The sequence below is a fragment of the Gracilinanus agilis genome, chromosome 1 (genome assembly GCF_016433145.1).
Source record: "Gracilinanus agilis isolate LMUSP501 chromosome 1, AgileGrace, whole genome shotgun sequence".
Lineage (NCBI taxonomy): Eukaryota > Metazoa > Chordata > Mammalia > Didelphimorphia > Didelphidae > Gracilinanus > Gracilinanus agilis.
Window position 1 is genome coordinate 115,064,509 of NC_058130.1, and position 22,186 is coordinate 115,086,694.

Here is a 22,186-nt window from a genome sequence, read left to right on the forward strand (position 1 = left end):
GCTTCTTATTTTTTAGGAAAATAAAAATTTAACGTTTTCTTATTCAAAGATCCATGGTTTTATTTACTTTGGATGCCCCTTTCAAACCAACCACATGTTAGTAGATATTTGAGTGAGTTGCTGGGACCAAAACATTTTGCAATATGATAGTCCACCTCCTCATAATGAACCCTCTCACTTAGCCTGTTGGGTCTTTGGATACATTGTCATGTGCAAGGACTAAATCTGAAGTTTTCCCATCTTGGTAGGGTCCATCAGTGTTTGGGCACTTATGGCATATCCTTCAAGGACTTGGTTTCACTTCCACATGTAGAGGATAAAAAAGAGAACTTTAATGGAGAACTATGAGAACACATTTTTAAATTTCAAAAATTTAAAGAACCATAGAGAGAATGTTTGATATTTATTCTGTCCATTCAACTGCTCCTTGAACTTTCTGAATGCTTCCTGATATTCATATCTTGGAATATATATGTAACTGATGCCCACCCATCCTTGAGGCTGTTTCCCAAGAGATAGCATGATGGTATTGCATGTTGGAGAGTAGAGGTACAAGGCTATTAATTGGCTGAAAGACCTCTGAGCCCTCACTCCTTCATATTTTCAGGAGGAAGCTAAGATAGTTTTTTTCATATTCAGCAAGACTTCTGAGAGAATCAAGTGAATTTGAGACAGAAAGAGGGGACAGAGACAAATGTAAGTTTTTGAATGGTGGATGGAAGATCTCCCTAAGGACAAAGACAAGTGGGAAAACTGGAACCCTACATGTCCTTTGATTGCCACTGCCCTCAAACCCTGGAGATTTCTAGGAATAAACTTCTCCAATGAAATTCTATTCTTGGTTTAGATAAGATTTTTATCTCACTCCCAGTTGAAAAGTTCATCTGTGCCTAATATTCTTTTGCCTACTATATAGTTTCCAAGATTTATTTCATATTTGGTTGCATAAATGGGTTTGCTCACTTTCTGGGAACATTTTTATGCACTAAGTATTTGGTAGGAAGAATCCAGGAAGGGAATAGTAAGATAAATTTTACCCTTCTTTTGAGAACAATCAGTGAAAGCTCTTTTCATTCTAACCCCTTAAGAGGAACACTCAATAATAAAGATATGTGATGTGCAGTAGTTAGATATAATTCTAGCGCAGTGATGGTGAACCTATGGCACATATGCCAAAGATGGTATGCAGAGAGCTCTATGTGGGCACTCAGCACCCTTCCTTCCCCAAAGTTTGTTACCAGAAAGGCACAGGGTCTTGGGTGGAGCTGCTCCCTTCCCCTTCTCCACCATGCCTGACAACATTCTTTCACCTTACCCACCCCTCTGTCCAGCAGCCCAATGAGAGTGCACAGGAGGCAGAGCTCGAGGGGAGCAGTGCTCTTGGGCCCCTCCTCTCCCCCTCTCTACACTTGCTGAGGACATTCCTTACTTCACCCACCCCTCTACCCAGCAGCCCAATGGGAGCACTTCCTCCTTCCCCTGTGTGGGGTAAGGAGGGGCATGATAGAAGGTCTCTGAAGGCTGGCACGACCCTTGGTCTCAGGAGTAGGGGTGGAGGGTGGGACCCGGCACTCCATCTCTAAATGGCTCACCATCACTGTTCTAGTCCAATACCTCTTTTGGAGTCAGGAAAGGGAAAAAGTGATATATAAGCCAGAAATGGGCTAGATCCTGCCGGCTCTTCCTTTGGATTACTGACTGTTTAGCCAAAACTTTTCTCCTCATCTTCACGAAGGTGAAAATTATAGCCTTCCTTTGGAGGTGTGGAATGGGACCTTACAGAGTCCAAATCTATATCTATTAAACATGTAATATGCAGGCCAACCATTTTATGTCAGATGTATCCACATCTATATTATATGTGAGTTGGGACAGTAAGTTCATGGTCTGACTATGTTAACCATTTTGTGATACCTTCATTTCTTTAGTTAAAATAACTTCATACTCTGTCATACCAGTCATTCAGAATAATGTCACTAAAATCACCCCTTTTAAGAGAGTAATAGGTCTAGAAGTATTTTCCACTCAGTTAAATGGTCCTGGGAAGTATTTCCTAACAGTAGAACATAAGCTCTTTGAAGACTAGAATTGTTGTTTTTTTTTTATTGTATTTCTAGTGTCTGATATATAGTAGGTGTTTAATAGGTACTTTTTGAATGAATGAGTAAAAAAATAGCATAGAGGGGGAAAAAAACTCCAAAAAAACCCTAATCTGGGTTTGGATCCTGACACTTCTTTCTACCTATTTAATATTGGGCAAATACATATACTTCTTTGGGCCTCAGTTTTCTTATCTGTAAAATTGAAATTTGGACTAGAAGTCACATCCAACTCCAAATGGATGATCCTACATGATCATTTTTGCATATGCTTCCCCAGATGCTGGGACAAATGTGGAATTTGAATTCCATCTACTTTTTTTTTTTTTTTTTTGGAACTTGTATTTTCAGTTGGTCAATTTGCAAATCAACAGAGATCAATCATGGCGTCACCTTTCAGGAATCCTCTTCTTCTTCTTTATTGTTCTCTTCACTCCTCACCGTCACCATTCTTAACCTTTGTGCTAGCATGAAGAATTCCAGATTCATTTTTCATGATCTGTGAATAGTGTCTACCAAGCTGTGCAAGCACTATTTTTAAAAGTTCCTGGCCTCTATCCCCTCAGTAAAGGCAGCTGGAGATGATGCAAGAATGTTCCCATGGGGTAGCAATTCTAAGTGGGTCAGAATGGAATGAGGCACCCAAGGCATTTAAAAATATGGTTTGAAGCAAAGTGTAATGATATTAATATCTGGGAAGTCATGGGGTGGGGAAGTTTGGATTGAGAAAAATATACAGGTCAATATAAAGGTTATAATGCAGGAAAATATTCAAGCCTAGACAAATACAAGGGTTTTTTTGCCTTATGGAGCAAAAAATATTGTTTTTTTTAAATCTCAATTACTATATCTATTACAAAAAATTTAAATTGGGCACCATGTCTCTATTTTCTGTATGTGATTTTCCTTTCATTTTCATATGCCTTACACTTGGAGGGTTTAGAATGAATGCTTCAATTAAAGACCATTAAAAAAAAAGATTCATGGCATTGAACTAGCCCAAAATGAATAAATACATCCAAAGGTCTGTCCCTAAATGACAGACCCCGTCATCATCCCATGTTCACCTAATCTGCAATGCTTCAATGTGTGCCTGGATGCCTGCCTGCTGCAGAAGCCCAGACTATGATATTTAGGTGTCTGGATCCAGGCTCTGAAGGGTTGTAAAGATTTAAGGAAGATTTAGAGGGTGGTGTCTTTTATGCATAGAAAACATGCATTATCAAGGCCATACGTAAATGACTGGAAAAGTAAGTGGATTGCTCATGGCGCCAGAAGGAAGGCCAGCAGAACAGTGTGAGGACTCCACTGGCATCCATGTGAGAATAAGAGAACTAGAAGAACGTTTCTAGTATACTAAGTGGATTGTCTATGGAAAATTTATGGAAGGGCAGGGACAAGATTGTACAGGTTGAGGGAGCATGGTGGAGGGAGTACCCAGATCTGTGAGATCATGGTACCCTTGAAGAACCGACTTGTATGGAGTATTAAGGACAAGAGAAATACTGATCACCAAACTCATTATCTTTACTAGCTACCAAATGACCCATAAGAGCATAATAGATTTGGAGCTTCAAGATCATCTGGTCCAATCCTTTTATTTTATAGTTGACAAAACTAAAGCCCACGAAGGTTAAATGACCTGTCTAGTGACACACAGAGAGAAATTAGCAGAGGTAGGATTCAAACTCAAGGCATAGAATTATAGATCTGGAGTTGGATGATATTTGAGGAATAATCTAGTCCCCTCTCCTCATTTTACAAATAAAGAAACTAAGTCCAGAGAAGTTTGAGTAATTTGTCCAACCTCATAAGTAATAAGAATCAGAGACAGAATTTGAACTTTGAATCCACAGTTCTTTCCATTGTACCATGTTGTCTCCTATGATGCCAAATCCTACCCTTTCAAAATTGAACCTTTTATTAAAGCTAGATACATTTGATTGTTAACTACATGGAAGAGATACTTCACTCATAGGAGTAGATGAAAACACTAAGAAAATATGTATAGGGACACTGTTTCAGATTAGAAACTTGGAGGACACCCAGGTTAGCACTTATTAACTCTTATAGTCAGAACCCTGGGTGAAATGGAACAACTTTAATGACATAATAATATTAGTAGAAAGAGTGCTCACTACTGCCGAAATCAAGAGACCTAGATCTACCATTAAATAGCAAGGCATTTTCTTGGCCTTGATTTCCTTGTCAGTAAAATGAGGAAGCTGGTTGGATTAGATCAAAGGTCCTAAACCTGGAGTCCATGAACTCGTTATTAAAAAATATTTTGATAACTATATTTCAATGTAATTGGTTTTCTTTTTAAGCCAATGTATTTAATTTTCTACGCTTAAAAGCATTATTCTGAGCAGAGCTCCATAGGCCCTGCAGTCTGCCAGAAGGGGTCCAGGACACAAAAAGGTTAAGAACCCTGGACTAAATGATTGCTTAGGTTCCTTCCTGCTCTATAATTCTATGATTCTAATTTTAATTCTATCAACAGTTTCTACCATCAGCATCTGGAATTACTTCTCCAGATAAAAAGTATATATTTCTTTAGCCTTCCTCCCTACATTTACTCCCACCCCTCCATAACTTATCACACATACACAGCATATTTCTTCTCAGAGGAGACCATATATCCAGCAAGATACTCTAGGTGACCCTTTTCTTTAACTGGCCAGTAGACACGAATCTAATTGTAATGACAGCCCCCCCCCCCCCGCCACCTGGGAATTCAGTGAATTCAGCACATTCCCCTTCCCCCAACTAAAAGTCAGGTTCCAAGGGGACACATGGTGTATCTAACCCTTTGACATCAACTGTTTTCATAACCCTTCACCTTATTTAGGTGGCAAAGGAAAACTACATCCTCCTTATGTCTGGACAGAAAGAATCTCAGGCTTTGCAGTTTTATTAATTATCAATCAATGACTATTTAGTTATTCACCAAAACTGATGTGTAGAACCTATTCACACTGAATAAAATCCTTTAAGGGTACTAAGTGGAAAATTAATGACTAGATTTATTGCAATTCTTTGAGATGGCATTTCCTCCTAGATTTTATGGAAAGTCCATTAAAATATGGAAGATGTAAACTTTTTATGCCTTTAGAGGTTCTGTTACAATAATTAATAATAATAATAATATACATTTACTATGGATTACGATGCAACATGTGTTTAGCATGTACTATCATGTGCCACAATTATCTATAATGTGCTTTATCTCCATATGTCTAGACTAAATGGATATCTGGAGGTAAGGACTTCACATCTCAGCCTTCTTTAATGTGTTTTTTTGTACTTATAATAATTTGTTATTGAACAGCAAATAGCAAAAGTGTGAGAGCCTGGTTAATCTAGACCCTATAATCTATATGATGTGGGACCTGTGTATGTATTTTATCCCTTTTTATAGACCAGTGATGGCAAACATTTTAGAGACCTTAGAGACCACGTGCCCACACTGCAATCCTCACAAGGCATGTAAGCCCCTGACATTACCCCAGACAGGGGAGGGAGGAAGCACTCCCACTGGACTGCTGGGCATTTCTAGGTCATGCAAGAAATGTCCTCAGGTGCTCGTGAAGAGGGGGAAGGGAGCAGCTCCCTCTGGCATACTCTGGCATATATGCCAACATGGGTATAGACCATGTGCTCTATGAATGCAGAGACTGTGCCTTAATTAAAATTTTTATTGACTCCAGAACCTGACACAGAATCCTGTACATGAAGGGTGCTCGATAAATAGATGCCCTTCTTTTGGATGTAGATGGATTTGGCTTATAAATAGATACAATTATTTTCTCTAACAAAGAGTATTATACATATGGCCTATTCTGAAACCACAGGTGTTATCTTCCAAGTCAAAAGAAAGGAAAATTTGACAAAAAAGGAAATAACATTAAACCCCCTTGTTCTTAGTTCATAGGAATTTAAATAGGAAGGAATCCTAGAGACCAGATAATCCAACACTTTCATGTTACAGATAGGAACCTTGTATTAGAGAAAATAATTGAGCTGTTCAACATTAGGGAAGAGAAGTAGCAAAGCTGGGATTCAAATCTGGGTCTCCTGACTATATGTGATGTTTCTTCCTTCTAAGCTGGAACAAAACATAAATATTTTTTGGTCCTCCTCTCCTTAAAATTACAGATAAAATATTGAAAGAAGACTTAGGTGAGATCCTGACACACTCTACGCACTGACTACCTCTTACCATGAGTTGTCATATTATTTCATAACAAATTGTGGAATTTCTTTTTCAGCTTGTTGAAGAAAATAGAAAGTGCCACCAGCTCTTCCCCCTAACTCCTACTCCTTAATGGCAAACCCTTTAACAGAGGATTCAGAAGATACCTAGAAACCCTTTTGAAACTTATCCCTCAACTGGATCTGATTAATTCTCCTCCCAAAGGAACTCTTTCTAATAGCCAGCCATGACACCAATCTCTAGGGATTATTACTATTTAGTAAAATGGGAGGAAATACAGTACAAAAATCAGCAGACCCACTGTGAGGGAGTATAATTAAGAACTAAGAACTCTAAATTTTGATTGCATCCCTTTTAGTTGTGATTCCATCTTCCTTACATAATGAAAAAGGTCTGAAAATAGATCCAAGAGAGGCCAAGATGTTTATCACCAGAACAGAATCATTCAAATTGTTAAATGCCGCCTTCATTGTTTCCAAGGGGTGGCCTTGATGCTTGAAATCCTACAGGGGAGATGTTTTCTTTTTTCCTTTAAATTTATTTTTTTATAGCTAAAAGGAGGAAGCTGACAGGCTAACAAGAATTGTGAGCTATGTGGTCCTCAAATGAGATTAACTACATTATTTTTCTCCACAATAGCTCTATGAGTAAGATAGCCCCCATTATGTTATGCAGATGAGGAAACTAAAGATCACAAAAGTTAAGTAATTTGCCCAGAATCACACAAATGTTAATTGTTAAAACTGGTATTTAAATCCTGGGTTTTCCTTATTCCAAGGCCAGTGCTTTTCCCACTCTATCAGAATCCCTATTTTAGTTCAATCTCAATAAATATTTATTGTTTTGTACAAGGTACTGTAAGTAGAAGAAATCTATGCCAAATAATTCATCTCATTTTGTGAGGAGCCCTTTAGTTCTTTTTGTACCAATAACCTTTCTTTATGACGAGATTTTGCGTCTCTGCCTTTCTCAGAAGGGTCAGAGGATTAAGAGTTCAGAGCTGGAAAGGAACTTTTTTTCTATTTTGACTTCCCTCATTTTATATATGAAGAAAATGAAATCTAGAAAGGTATACATGAATTGCCCACGGGGCAAATAAGTGGTACACTAGACGCCTTGCTCAGGTTGGAGGCAGGAGGATTCATCTTCCCGAGTTCAAATCTGACCTCAGACACTTACTAGCTATGGGAGCCTGGGCAAGTCATTTAATCCTATTTTCCTCAATTTCCTCATCTGTAAAATGAGCTGGAGAAGGAAATGACAAACCACTCCAGTATCTTTGCCAAGAAAACATCAAATGGAGTCACAACTGAAATTTCTGAACAACAACAAGTAGGGTAATGAATGGCAGAATCCAAATCTTATACCAGATTCTGAGACACCAAATCCAATTTCATTCCACAGCACCATGTTGCTTCCTTATTATATATACAGAGACAAAATATAAAAGAGATACGTGGGTTCTAAGTGGGAAACTGGCATGCAGCAATCTTTCTCTGCAAAATTCTATGATTACTCAGGGGGTATTGTGAGGCTCAAGTGAGATAATAGATATAAAGCACTTTGCACATCTTAAAGGGATTTATAAATGCCAGTTGTTATTATTATCATCTTCATCATTTTTATTAGTCTATAGTCACCAGACTTCATTCCGTGAGCCTTCTTTTGCACTCTTGCTGAGCTCAAGCAATATTTGTAGAGCAATATGGGGTGTGCTGGCAAATATTTAACAACCGGGCCCTTAGGGTTGGGGGGAGGTGGAGAGAGAATGTATAAACACACTTTTAAGTTTAATCTGCATTATTAACACTTTCTTAAATCTAGACAAATAACAAAACAATAAATCAAGCCCTCATTTGTAGTGATTGCTGATTTGTCATCTACTTGTGAAAGGAATAAATTCTTAGAAAGCAAGGCTCAAATGGAAATGATTTCATCCAAATACTTGCAGAGAAATAAATGGTATACTAAAAACTGAGTACATCTCCTCTGAGATAGTATTCGACTGTAATTCATGAAAACAATTTTTCAAATTATCCAAACACATGTTGCTGTGTTAACAACTAACTACGTAAGGATTGCATAAGGGACAAAAATGTCTTACTAAGCCACAAGGTTGAAAATGTGGAGAAGGCACTCCTCCGTAACCCTAGACTACTTTAAGAATGCCATTTAACTTTAATAAGCACGGAAACATCTATAGTATATTTTTATTAGAACAAACACATTTCAGCGAAGTTATTATAACCAACATGGTATTTGTTAGAATGACTTTTGGTACAGGGGTCTCCTGCTCCATATCTGTCATTCTAAGAGAACTGGTAAATCTGTCTCACTGGGAGAGAAGCTTCAGAGGGCTTTTCTTCCTCTTTTCACTCCTACTTCAGTAGGATTGAGCTGAGCTTTTGTGGATTGAGGCAAAAAGGAAAGTACATCAGGTTGAAAAGACCCAGAACCAATAAGTGTCCTCCTTCAGAAGACAGCTGTGTCATCATGGTCTAGGAGCATGGGCAAGAAAGAGGGAAAAAAGGGAGGTACTAGCCAAAAAGGTCCTTCCTCTGAACTTATCTCTGGGGCCAGTTGGCTCCCCTGAGAGTCTGGAGGCCCCATGAGGAGCAGAAGTACAGCATAACTCGAAGTGGGGGCCAGATCTAAAAAGGTGTAAATTCCAAGCTGATAGCTCAGTGGCTCCCAAAGTTGAATGGTTTGCCAAGAGCAGATTTGAGGAGATCAAGAAGGGAGAAGGTGTGTCTGTTATAAAATACTGATGTCTCATAGCAGATAGAAACGAGAAGATAAGATATTGGTGTCATTATAGTGAAATAACATACATAAGAAAGAAATAATTAATTGCTATTATGATAATAACCAGAATTTTTTTCCCCTTTACCCCTCTTCTCACCACTCCCTCACCTCTATTCCCCCTGTAAGAATGCTCTCCAATGGTATTATTACTAAACCCTTTGGAGGCAGGATAAAACCAAAAGTTGTAACTTAAAGTTGGGATTTTTAGCACTTAGAGGTGATGAAGTCCTTAGAGGTCCATTAATATGACCCTTTCATTTTATATAGGAAAGAAGCAAAGGGATGTTAAGTGACTTGCTAAGGTCACACAGGGAGGGAGGAGCAGAGCTAGAATTCAAATCCAAGACTTAGGACAAATCCAAATCTAGCTCTCTTTCTATCACATCAGCCACAGGAGAATGAAAAGTTATATTCCTATATTTGAATGGCTGTCATATGGAAGAGAGATTAGACTGCTTCTGTCTGGGCTCCGGAGGACAGATAACGTGACCAACCGTTGAAAATTACAAAGGGGCAAACTTAAACTTGATGTTAGGAAAAAAGCTTCCTAACAATTAGTGCTGTGCATTAGTGGAAGGGGTTGACTTGAGAGGCCAAGTTTCCCCTCTTCGGAAGTCTTCAAGCATAGGCTTGTCAGGTATATTATAATGGCTATTTGTTCTTGTTTGGTTTGGAGTAGATGGTAATTGATGTTTCTTCTAACTCTCAAAGACTATAAATCTGTGAATTTTGACATTTAGAAATTTGCATTGTCCATGACAGGGCCCCATCCTTACTATCTAATCTTGTTTCTCACTACTTATCATTTTGAACCCACCACTCCAGAAGAGCAACTCTTCCCACTGTCTCAGGAGCAGAACATACTTATTTCTATGACTGTGTTTTTACTTGTGTTAGTTTTCAGGGATAAAAACACAGGATAGAAAGAATAATCCCTGCCTTCGAAACACATTTTTGGTTAGGGGTGAGTGGTGGGAAAGGGATGGGGCGGGGGAAGGAAGAGATATAATATTTAAAAAAAATAAATTATACATATTAATTTAAGAAGGGAGAGAGCACTAAAAACTAGGGAGATCAGAAAAGGCTTCCTACTGGAACTTTACCTCAAAAGAAGCTGGGTTTGAGAGGTAGTTTAGCAGGCAATGAAGAGCTTTAAGCAATAAATAGAGGCATTTATATTTGACTCCAAAAATAATAAAGAATCATTAGAATTTATTGAGTTGGGGGTAAGGTGGGGTGATTTGATATGCTCAGACTTTATGCTTTAGGAAAATCACATTAGCAGTGAAAAGTAAAGGATGGATTGGATTGAAGAGCAGATTGATGTAGGGAGACCAAGCAGAAATCTATTGTAATAATAATGTCTGTGATTAGTGATGAGACTTTGAATTAGGATAGTGGCTGTGTGAGTGGTTGGGAAGGGATGTGTATGAAAGATGTTAAAGTAGAAAAGACAAGAGTTGGTAATGGATTATATGTGTGTGGTGAATAGGAATGGCACTGAGTTGATGAGTTTGGATGACTGAAACAATGGTTGTACCCTTGACAGTTATTAGGAAGTCTGGAAGAGAGGAGGATTTGGAGGAAAGTATAATGTGTTAGTTCTATTATAGACACATTTAGTTTGAGATGCCTATAGAACATCCAGATGAAGATGTTTAAAAAACAGTTAGTGATTTGGAATTTTTCATTCAGGAGAGAGATTAGAGCTAGATAAATAAATCTAGGAAACTTCTGTGTAGAGATTATAACTGAATGGATGGAAACTAATGAAATCACTAGGATGGTTAAAAAAGGCAAAAGAGAAGAGAGCCCAATAGAAAGCCTTGGGGGATACCCACTGGAGGTGGACATGACATGGATGAAGAACCAACAAAGGATGTCAAGAAGGGTTCAGATGATGGTAACCCTATTGGGAAAAAAAAGAGAATAAAGATTACTCTGGCATATCTTCTTTTTGACAAAGTTGTACTTGCTCTTTGTATCACTGCTTCCTTTTCTAAATGTTTAGTGATCTATTCTGGAATTTTCCTGGGAATAAAAGCCAGGGTTCACTGGCTGATACTTTGAAGATTCTGTTCTTTTTTTTTAAGATGTGACAACATTTATCTTTGTCCAATCATATGGTATCTCTATCATTTACTCAGATATTTCAAATATTTCTGTTCAGTACACATAAACAAGTAGCTAGGAAATATGGGAACTGAGATTTACAAAATGGTTATTCATTCTTTCTTTGGATTGGGGGAAGAAAAAATGCGATGACCTCTCAAGGATTTTGCACTCAGTTGTCTACAGGTGTACCTTGTTCTAGTAACTTTCTTGATATAATCTGAATTCATTGTAATGAGATATTTGAAGTAGTTTTCTCTGTTTATTCTTCCTCCCTCCCTTCCTCCCTTCCCTTTTCCTCCCTCCCTCTCTTTCTCTCTTTCTGTTGTTGTCTCTCTCTCTTTCCTTCCTTTTTTCTACTTAGATCAGATTAAGGTCAGAGGATAGAGTTGTTCCTTTGTGCTCACGTTGATCCCTGGAAATAACTTGTTTTTCTCTTTTCCATGGGAATGAAAATGAAATATGAAAACCTTAGTCTCTCTGATACAAGCCTGGGCTAATAACTAGGGACTTAAACAGCCTGAACATCTCACCCATATCGGTTCCAGGTAATATTACCTCTGCTCTGGGGAACAGGAAAAAAAAATAATCCTATTACATTTACATGGTTATCAGTGACCTTTGAAATTTTGATTAGCCCTGGTTATAGAAAGAAATGGCTTTCAGTACCATAGACTTTTCTTTAGTAGAATGGTAAATAGCTAAATCTAATAGCTAATATTCCAAAGTGAGTATTGCATTTTCACAACCTTATTGGTTTCACCCTTCTCTGCATTTGTTTTTCCAGTAAAAATCATGTTGCTGTATAGGTACTTTGTTCTGGGTGGCTATTTTATTAGGGATACTGTATAAGGAAGGTGGGGGAAAATCAGAAAAATTTTAGGCATAACCACTGTTCACAATTCTCCAAACCTATTCTTAGGAAGTTTTCAGAGACTTTGTTTACCCTACCATTTAGAATTTAAACTTAAAACTGGGAACCCCCATTTCTATCTTTCAAAGGAGTAACTGCTTTCTCCATGAATGGGGGAAGAAACTTTCCATTCTGTTTGGCTGCCAGGCCTATTTTTGAGTCCAAACCTAGTTATATAGTCTTAACAGGAGAGGGGGGCAGGGTGTGGTAGGAGAGGTGTTGAAAGCTGTAGACATCAGAGTTTCAGGGTCATGAAACAGCTTCTGCTGCTACACTCATTCTATGGCATCCTCTATCTGCTGCCATTAAAATGGCCGATGAAATCTGAGTGGCTAGTGACTGTTGGTTCCAGGGGATAGATAGATTGGTTCCAGAGGATAGATTTACTCCTCTGACCTCTGTGTGTGTGTGTGTGTGTGTGTGTGTGTGTGTGTGTGTGTGTGTAGTTAAATGGAAGAAATCTTAAAAAAAAATAAAAGGAAAAAAAGAGAACAATGCCTACCCTTTCAACCCTGGGAAGGTCTTACTTTAGGTGTTTGGTAAAAAAAAAATGTTGAGCTACAGGTTCTACCTATATCACAGGGCTCAAATGGAGGGAGTAGTCATAAATTTTAGAGGGTGCTACCAAAGAGGCAACTAGAAAGAACTAGTTAATAAAGTCATAGAATTAGAGTTGGAAGGAGCCATAGAGATCCTCTGGTTTTGCCCCCTGATTTTATAGAGAAGGCTATTGAAGTGTAGAAAAATTGTGTTACTTATCTCCCCTCCCCACCTCCTGAAGACATAGAGTTATTGACAGAGATGAGACTGGAATCTGTCTAATACTGTTGGCCAATTTTGTGCCAATTTTAACCAGGATCCACAAAGGTCTTTGTGAGACCTATTACTAGGTTGTGATATATGTGCCCTTCCACAGAAAAAGGGAGAACTGGGATCAGTGAACTTCTTTTTCAATGCAATCTTTAACTTTAGCATTTTTGGCTACTTTCTTTATAAAAACCAATTAGAGATATAATAACTATCCTTCAGGAGTTTATAATTTAAGATATAATGTGTGGTTCAATGCCCCAGACTCATAGGCTTATATAGACCTGGTTTAATTTTTTAATTTATTTTTTAATAATTTTTATTTTTTAGAAAACTTATTATGGTTACATGATTCATGTTCTTACTTTCCCCTTCACCCCCCGAGTCCCCCCCCCCATAGCTGAAGCGCATTTCCACTGATTTTAACATGTGTCATCGATCAAGACTTATTTCCAAATTGTTGATAGCTGCTTTGGTGTGGTAGTTTCGAGTCTACATCCCCAAACATGTCTGCCTCAACCCATGTGTTCAAGCAGTTGTTTTTGTTCTGTGTTTCCTCTCCTATAGTTCTTCCTCTGAATGTGGGTAGCATTCTTTTTCATAAATCCCTCAGAATTGTCCTCGGTCATTGCATTGGTGCTAGTACAGAAGTCCATTACATTCTATTTTACTACAGTGTATCAGTCTCTGTGTACAATGTTCTTCTGGCTCTGCTCCTTTCACTCTGCATCAATTCATGGAGGTCTTTCCAGTCCACATGGAATTCCTCCAGTTAATTATTCCTTTAAACACAGTAGTATTCCATCACCAGCATATAACACAATTTGTTCAGCCAGTCCCCAAATGAAGGGCATATCTTCGTTTTCCAGTTTTTTGCCACCACAAAAAGTGCAGCTATAAATATTTTCATACAAGTCTGTTTATCTAAGATCTCTTTGGGGTACAGACCCAACAAGGTGTGGCTGAATCAAAGGGCAGGCAAAATCTTTTATAGCCCTTTGAGCGTAGTTCCAAATTAACATCTAGAATGGTTGGATCAGTTCACAACTCCACCAGCAATGCATTAATGTCCCAATTTGGCCACATCCCCTCCAACATTCATTACTCTCCCCTACTATCATTTTAGCCAATCTTCTAGGTGTGAGGTGATACCTCAGCATTGTTTTGATTTGCATTTCTCTAATTATTAGAGATTTAGAGCACTTTCTCATGTGCTTATTGATAGTTTTTATTTCTTTATCTGAAAATTGCCTATTCATGTCCCTTGCCCATTTATTGATTGGGGAATGGCTTGATTTTTTATACAATTGATTTAACTCCTTGTATATTTGAGTAATTAGAACCCTGTCAGAGTTTTTTGTTATAAAAATTTTTTCCCAATTTGTTGTCTCCCTTCTGATTTTGGCTACATTGTTTTTGTTTGTACAAAAGCTTTTTAATTTAGTATAATCAATCATCCCATTCACATTCAGAGTTATAATTATCAGTTGTGTATTCCCCAACATTTTGGTATCCTCTCTTAGTTCTACCCCTTCTTCTTAGGCTGTTTCCTTTTAAACCAGTGATTTGTTTTAAACCAGTAACCCTTGTACCCTCCCTTGATTTACTACCCTTTCTACCCCCTCCCTTGTTATTCCCCTCTTTTTATTTTTAAGGCCTAATGAATTCCCTCTCCCTTCTCCTCTCCTCTCTCTTTTGACCTCCCCACTCCTCTGCTCCCCTTGGTTTATCCCTTCTGACTTCCTTAGTAGGGTTAGATAGAGTTCTATATCTCAATGGATATAGCTACTCTTCCCTCTCAGGGTTAATTCCACTGAGAGTAAGGTTTAAATATTACCTCTTAATGCTCTCTTCCTCTCCTTCTTATAATAGTATTCATCCCCTCCCCTTCCCATGTCCTCTTTATGTGTAATAGAATATCCTATTTTTCTTATTCATTCAAGTTTCTCTTGGTGTCCTCTACTATTCACCCACCCACTCCCTTATCATCTTAGACCATTTAGTCCTCCAATCTCTCCCTATGAATAATTCTTCTAATTACTATAATAGTGGATACTATAATAGTGAATAGAGTTTACTACAGAGAATTATACATAGCATTTCTCCACATAGGAATACAGATAATTATTAGATCTTATTGAAGCCCTTAAAGAGGCAAATTTAAAAATACGAGTTTTCTTTCTTTCCCCTCTGTTTCTTATTTACCTTTTCATGTTTCTCTTAGTTTTTGTGGTTGGATATTGAACTTTCCATTTAGTCCTCATCTTTTCTGTGCAAATACTTGGAAATCTTCTATCTTGTTGCATGCCCATACTTTTCCCTGGAAGTATATAGTCAGTTTTGATGGGTAGGTGATCCTTCGTTGTAGACCCAGTTCTCTTGCCTTTTGGAATATCATATTCCAAGCCTTGAGGTCTTGTAGTATGGAGACTGCCAGATCCTGTGTGATCCTGACTGGTGCTCCTTGATATCTGAATTGTCTCTTTCTGGCTTCTTGTAAAATCTTTTCTTTTACTTGGAAGCTCTTGAATTTGGCTATTATATTCCTGTGGGTTGTCTTTTCAGGGTTTAGGGTAGAGGGTGATATATGGATCCTTTCAATGCCTATATTGCCCTCTTGTTGTAGAACTTCAGAGCAATTTTGCTGAATAATTTCCTTTAGTATGGAGTCCAAATTTCTATAATTTCTGCTTTTTCAGGAAGACCAATAATCCTCAAATTGTCTCTTCTAGAACTGTTTTCTTGATCTGTCAATTTCTCAGTGAGATATTTCATGTTTCCTTCTATTTTATCAGTCTTTTGACTTTGCTTTATTTGTTCTTGTTGTCTTGAGAGATCATTGGCTTCTGCTTGCCTAATTCTTATCTTTAAAGACTAGTTTTCTACTATATTCTTTTGATTTTCCTTTTTGATTTGGTCTATCCTCTTTTCTAGCTGTTTGATTTTGGTCTCCAATTTGCTTATCAATTCTTTTCATTTGGGGGCATCTTTTTCTAATTGTCCAATTCTAGCCTTTAGAGACTGGTTTTTGGCTATAATCTTTTGGTTTTCCTTTTGAATCTGGTCTGTTTGGTTCTTCAAGGCTTCCAGCTGGTCATTTCTGGTCTTCAATTTGCTTATCAATTCATTTGATTTCTGAGCCTTACTTTCTAATTGCGAAATTCTGCCTTTTAAACTGTTATTTTCTTGCCAGTTCTCTACCATCTTTCTCATAATCTCAGATTTGAACTCTTCAAGACCTTGTGACCAGTTTTCATTTTTTGGGGAAGGTTTGGATATGATTACTTGTTTGTTCTCCTCCGCTGCTTGCTCTGTTGTCTGGATTTTTTCTGGGTAAAAGTTGTCGAGTGTTAAAGATTTCTTCTTGATCTTTCTTTTCAGGGGTTCTTGTCTCTGGCTTGCCAGTGTTAGCCCAGCACCCTCTTAGCTTTATCCTCACACCCAGGATCTGTCTGAGCTCTTTAGGCTCCTGAGGTCTCCGGTCTAGTTGTTCTCAGGGACAAGCCTCCTGGTGGTCCCCTTGCTTATTCCTCTGCCCAAAGCTCCTTTAACAGTCTTAGGGAGCTGTTTCCCCAGTCACACACCCCTCTGCACTGGGTCCCACACACGATCCCCGCCTGTGCTCAGAATCCGCATCTGCAGCTGTGACCACACCTGCGCTCAGGGTCTGTGTTCAAAGTCTGTGTGTTCTTTAGCCTCTTGGGGTCTTAAGTCTTGCTGCTCTCTGGAACAGGCCCTGGAGCTGCCAAGGACTTAATGGGTGCCCCAGGCTCGCTCTAGCTCTTATGCTCTGGCTTTGGCACTGTAGGTGGTATGGGGGGGAGGGGGTTGCTCAGCTCGTACTCTAGTGAGAGCTGTTTCACCTTCTTATAGCATGGAAGTGCCCCGATTCCACATACCTTCAATGTTGCGCCCTGTTGTGGGGTCCCTTTCTTCGTCTGGATTTGTTTTCATGTCCCCTTGAGGAGTCCTATATGTGTGGGTTAGGAGAGGTCAAGCAGCTGCTTTTTACTTTGCTGCCATCTTAACACAGAAGCCCCAGTTTTTATATTTAAACCCTTACTTTCTGTCTTAGAATCAGTATTGTGTGTTGGTTCCAAGGCAGAAGAGTGGTAAGGGCTAGGCAATGGGATTAAATGACTTGCCCAGGATCACACAGGAATAGTCTGAGGTCAGATTTAAACCTAGTATCTTTCATCTCTGGGATTGTCTCTCAATCCACAGAGCCACCCAGCTGCCCCCTGACCTGGTTAAATCTTGCAGATGGCCCTAAAATAAAACCTCTTTGGATCGTTTTGTACTCATCAAAATATTTCTATGAAAAATCTCCAAATTTAGTTCATAGTTAGACTTCCACAAATATAGGGAAAAGGATCCCCAGATATTTTATGAACACTAATGATAACAATGTATTTCAAATGTAGGATTACTTTGATTTTACCTGCAGAAAATGTACCACTCCCCCAAACAAAACAAAACAAAACAGAGGACTCCTTGCAGACCATAAGCAATTAATGCAATTCTCTTCTCTCTTCAGTGAGTCTCATCTTTCCTTCCAGGTTTCTCCATTGCCCTCTAGGCTCCTAACAGTTCCCTGTGGTTTAATCTTCTAGATTGCTTGCAATGCTCCAACATCCCAGTGAATCTTACTTTTATCCCTGGGATACGTACAAATCTGTAGACTCTTGGGACTATCAAAAGGGCTTGGATTCTCCCAGAAGGAAAAGAACTTGGTGTTGCTAGAGAAGTAGACATGACCCCCCCACCCCCACCCCAACCCTTTCCATCCATCGGAAAAACTCATGATAATTGCAGAAGGCAAAGTCCAAGGTTTTTTCTCCCCTGTATTGAGGTAAGCTTGGTTGCTTCTGTTCCCAGCACCTGGGACTCACCTTCCTTTTCCCCCAAGATGGTGGTGATGCTCCTGAATTCTTTTGGGTTGGGATAGGAAGAGATTTTATAAATGAATGTACAGGTTTTCCTCTTCTCTAGGATCCAGATCTACTCTATGTTCCATTACAATCTGATCTGTCAAACCAAAAGGAAAGGGGCAAAATGGGGTTGATGGCTTTTTAAATAGGCCACTAAAAAGTGCTAGCTCTAACCCATAGCAGTCCATTTACCAGTCATTTGATCTGCAAAAAAATGAAATGTAAATAAATAAAATAAGAATAATATTATTGGCTGTTTTGCCAGACTCATATGGTGGCTGTCTGGAAAGTGCTTTGTATTTCTTGAAATGCTATAGAAATATGTTATTTTCTATCCTATGACCTACCTTCTTTTCACATCATATGATGTCTTTTGTGTTATTTCTCATGTTCAAGGTATGTAAATAATTCATGTTATTTATCTCTGTAGAACATATTAGGAAGAATGTTGATAGGCAGGAAAACATTCAGAGGAAAAGAGCCTCTGGGAGAATTATTTGAAGGAATTAAGAATCTTTATTCTGGAGAGCAGAAAACTTTACCCTGGAAAATATAAGACTCTATCTTAGAAAATAGAAGACTTAGGAGAAAGATGGTGATTGTCTTCCAATATTTGAAGGGTCGTCTATGGAGAGAGATAAAGCTAGTTCAGCCTGCTGTAGAGGACAAAATTGAGACCTATGGGCAAAAGTTGCAAAGAACTTTCTAAGAACTGGAGGTATCTAAAAGGGAAATGGCTTGTATGAGGAGGTAGAGGGTTTTCTCTGATTGGAGGTCTTGAAGCAATAATAAACCATGTCTACTCAAGTATTTTGTGGATGGGATTTTTGTTCACAATGGGTTGGCTTAGATGGCCTCTGAAGACCCTCTCATATCTGTGATTCTGTGACTGAGATTTAGATCTGGAAAGAAATTATCTAGTTCTCTTTTCTCATCCTCAACAGTTTTAAGAAGTATAAACCAAGTCCTAAAGAGTTCAAATGAGTTGCATAAAATTAACAGCTGGGGTCAAGTCTCCAAGACTCCAGTCTCTTATTAGTTCAATGCTTTTTCTACCATACTATTTCACCTTCTCCTTCACCTTGGCTTCCATCATCATTGTCCTTTCTATAGTTTCCCCACATGCTTATATATTTTATTGCAATTATTTTCCCGACTGAGTTCCATAAGAACAGGGACTATGTCTTAGGCATACCTTATAATTTTCCCAGCACTTTTCTCACAGCGCTTTGCAAACACACACAGTAGGTGATTGATGTGTTTGGTGAGTAAATGATAAGGGTAATTACGTCCATCTTTATTCCCTACAAGAAGATGGCTTCCTCAAAGACTGGGCTTCTTCTTTCTACCTCATTTGTCCCTTACTTCAGTATCTAATACAGAAGTCGTAGGTGCTCAATAAATGTTTCTTGGTGACTAAGTAACTTTCCCTAAGCAAAGATCTTTGATTTATCTAACATGTCACTGGAGAGATTATGTGAACCTTTGAAAAAGGAGGCTGACACCTGGCAGAAGAAATGTCAATCATTTCTGAGGGACTTATGAGAAAGAACGCTATCCACATCCAGAGAAAGACCTGTGGGAGTAGAAAACAGAAGAAAAACAATCACTTGATCACATGGATCAATGGGCATATGATTGGGGATGTAGACTCTAAATGATCCAAATATCAACAATATGGAAATAGGTCCTGATGAATGACACATGTAAATCCCAGTGGAATTATGTGTTGGCCTCAGGAGGGGGATGGAAGGAGGGGAGAGAGAAAATGAATCATGTGACCATGAAAAAATTTTCTTAATTAATCAATTAAATAAAATTTAAAAAGAAGAAATGCTGATAAATTAAGAATTATTCTCTCCCTTCCAACACTCAGAGCCTGAAATTTTGTCTTCTTACACCTAGCATACTAAGAATGGATTGAACAAGTCAGTAAGCAATGCATGCAGAGAAAAGTTAACCAAATTTTGGTACTACTAAAATAAAGACTAATATTCTTTCTTTACTTTAAACATGTGTATTTATTACATTACATATACCAGATATCTTCCTCTCTCTCTGCCTCTCACTAGAGAAGGCATCAATTGACAAAAAAGATATATGTATATATACATACACACATATATATACATATATATAGTATGTGTTATATTATATACATAAAACTATGTCTTGCTTATTTCTATTTATTATTTCTTTCTCTGGAGCTTTACACACAAAAGTAATTTTTCAAACAACATTTCTGTTGCTGTATATAATGTTTGTGAATAAAAACCAAATATTATTTTAAATAAAAACAAAACACTGGTAAAAAACAAAATCCGTATTCAAAGAAGGGGAATTTGTCTTTGTTTCTTTAGCAAGCTTGTAGAACTATACCTGATTTCTGCTTATCCTATAAAGTCCAACTCAAATGCTGCCTCCTTCCTGGGACCCTCTCTGAACTCTGAATCAGAAGTTTTGGGTTATGAATTCTTACTCTGATATTTACAAGCTGTGTGACTCCAGGCAATTCATCTAACCTCTCTGAGCCAGCTCCTTACTTTCTAAAATGGAGATAATAATAGCATCTCACCTACAAGATTGTTGTCAGGATCAAAGATGATAATGAATTGAAAGTAATTTGCAAATCTTAAAGGACTACATAAATATTAGCTATTTTAGTGTTAGTTTCCCTGAGAGTAATGATCATATAGCACTTTTTGTATTACAGGTATTTATATTAGTGTTTTAGGGGCAACTAGATGCCTGGCCTATAGCCAGGAAATATTATCTTCCTGAGTTCAAATCTGGCTTCAGACATTTACTAGAGGTGTGACCTTGGGCAAGTCCTTAATCCTGTTTGCTCCAGTTCCTTATCTGTAAAGTGAGCTGGAGAAGGAAATGGCCAATCGCTCCAGTATCTTGGCCAAGAAAACCCCAGATGGGGTCATGAAGAGTCAGACAGGACTGAAATGACTCATCAACAACAAATATGAGCATCTCAGCTCCTTAATATTCTTTAATCTTCTGGAGAGCAAGGACTGTGCCTTATTTACATTTTACATCTCCCTCCCACCTCCTCTTTTACCCTAGCACTCACTATGGTGCTTTGCATACACTTGATGCCTAATAAATGTTTACTGAAAGAATGATGTAGAGAGCCTCTGGGCAGGGTTTATTGGACCAATAGTTGTTTTTGCAGTCATTTTCTTTGGAGGGGGCTGTTTATTGTAGGACGTGCGGTCCCAGACTATTTCTGGGGCAGCAGCAGCAGAGCAGAATCAGGAGGTTCCCTGGCCCTCGTTCTGCCTTGTTCCTTTATTTCCTTTGGTCTCACGTTATCTGTAGGGGTTAGGCTGGAAGATATCACTGCAGCATTCCTTTGCCCTAAACTCCCCCTGCAATTTTGCAGGGTAAAAATACATCCTGGCCAGACACTCACTCCATCTGATCAGTTCCTGGCCTCTTGCCTCTGCAAGTTTGACACTGAAAGAAGGATCAGTCCTGTGTAAAAAGCACATTTAAGTTTGAGGATCCCAGCTAAGTTTTTGGGAAGTCTCATTACTAGGATTTCAGGTCAAAATACAAGCTGACTTTTGATATCCTTCCTTTTTTTCCCCCCTTTCCTTCCTTTCCTTTTCCTCCCTCGCCTTTATTCTTACTCTCTTCTCTCTACTGCTTTTTCTGTTCCCTCTTCATTCTCTTTGCTTTTCTTTTTTTCTTCCCTTTCCTCCTCCTACCACTCTCTGCTTTTTGCTAACAAATGTAAAGATGGCAGCCGTCTTCGCAGCAATGCTGTTACAGTAAGTGGCTTCGCTGAACTGGCAATCACACATATGCTAGTTGTCAAGTCAATGTTGCCATGACAAACTGAACTTTCACAATTCCTGACTTGCATTTACCATGTTAGTGTTGTGTTAACACAGACTTCTGGAAGATGACTTTCCCTTTCTCCCTCATATATGTATGCATAAACACAGACACACATATGACAGCCAACACGGTGTAGAGGATTCAGGGACAGACTTGGAGTCAGGAAGATCTGGCTAAATGTCTTTCTTCTCTCATGCACTCACTTTATGACCATGGACACCCAACCTCTCGGTGCTCCAAGTATAAAACTATATTAAAGCTGGATTGCTGACAAAGAGAGAGGGATTTTCCACATTGTATAGTCTCTACACAGAGGAAAACACAAAACCTGAACAAATATCTGTCTCTCTCTCCTTCCCTCTCTTTCTCTCTGTCTCTCTCTGTCCCTCTGTCTTTCTCTCTCTCTCTCTCTCTCTCTCTCTCTCTCTCTCTCTCTCTCTCTGTCTCT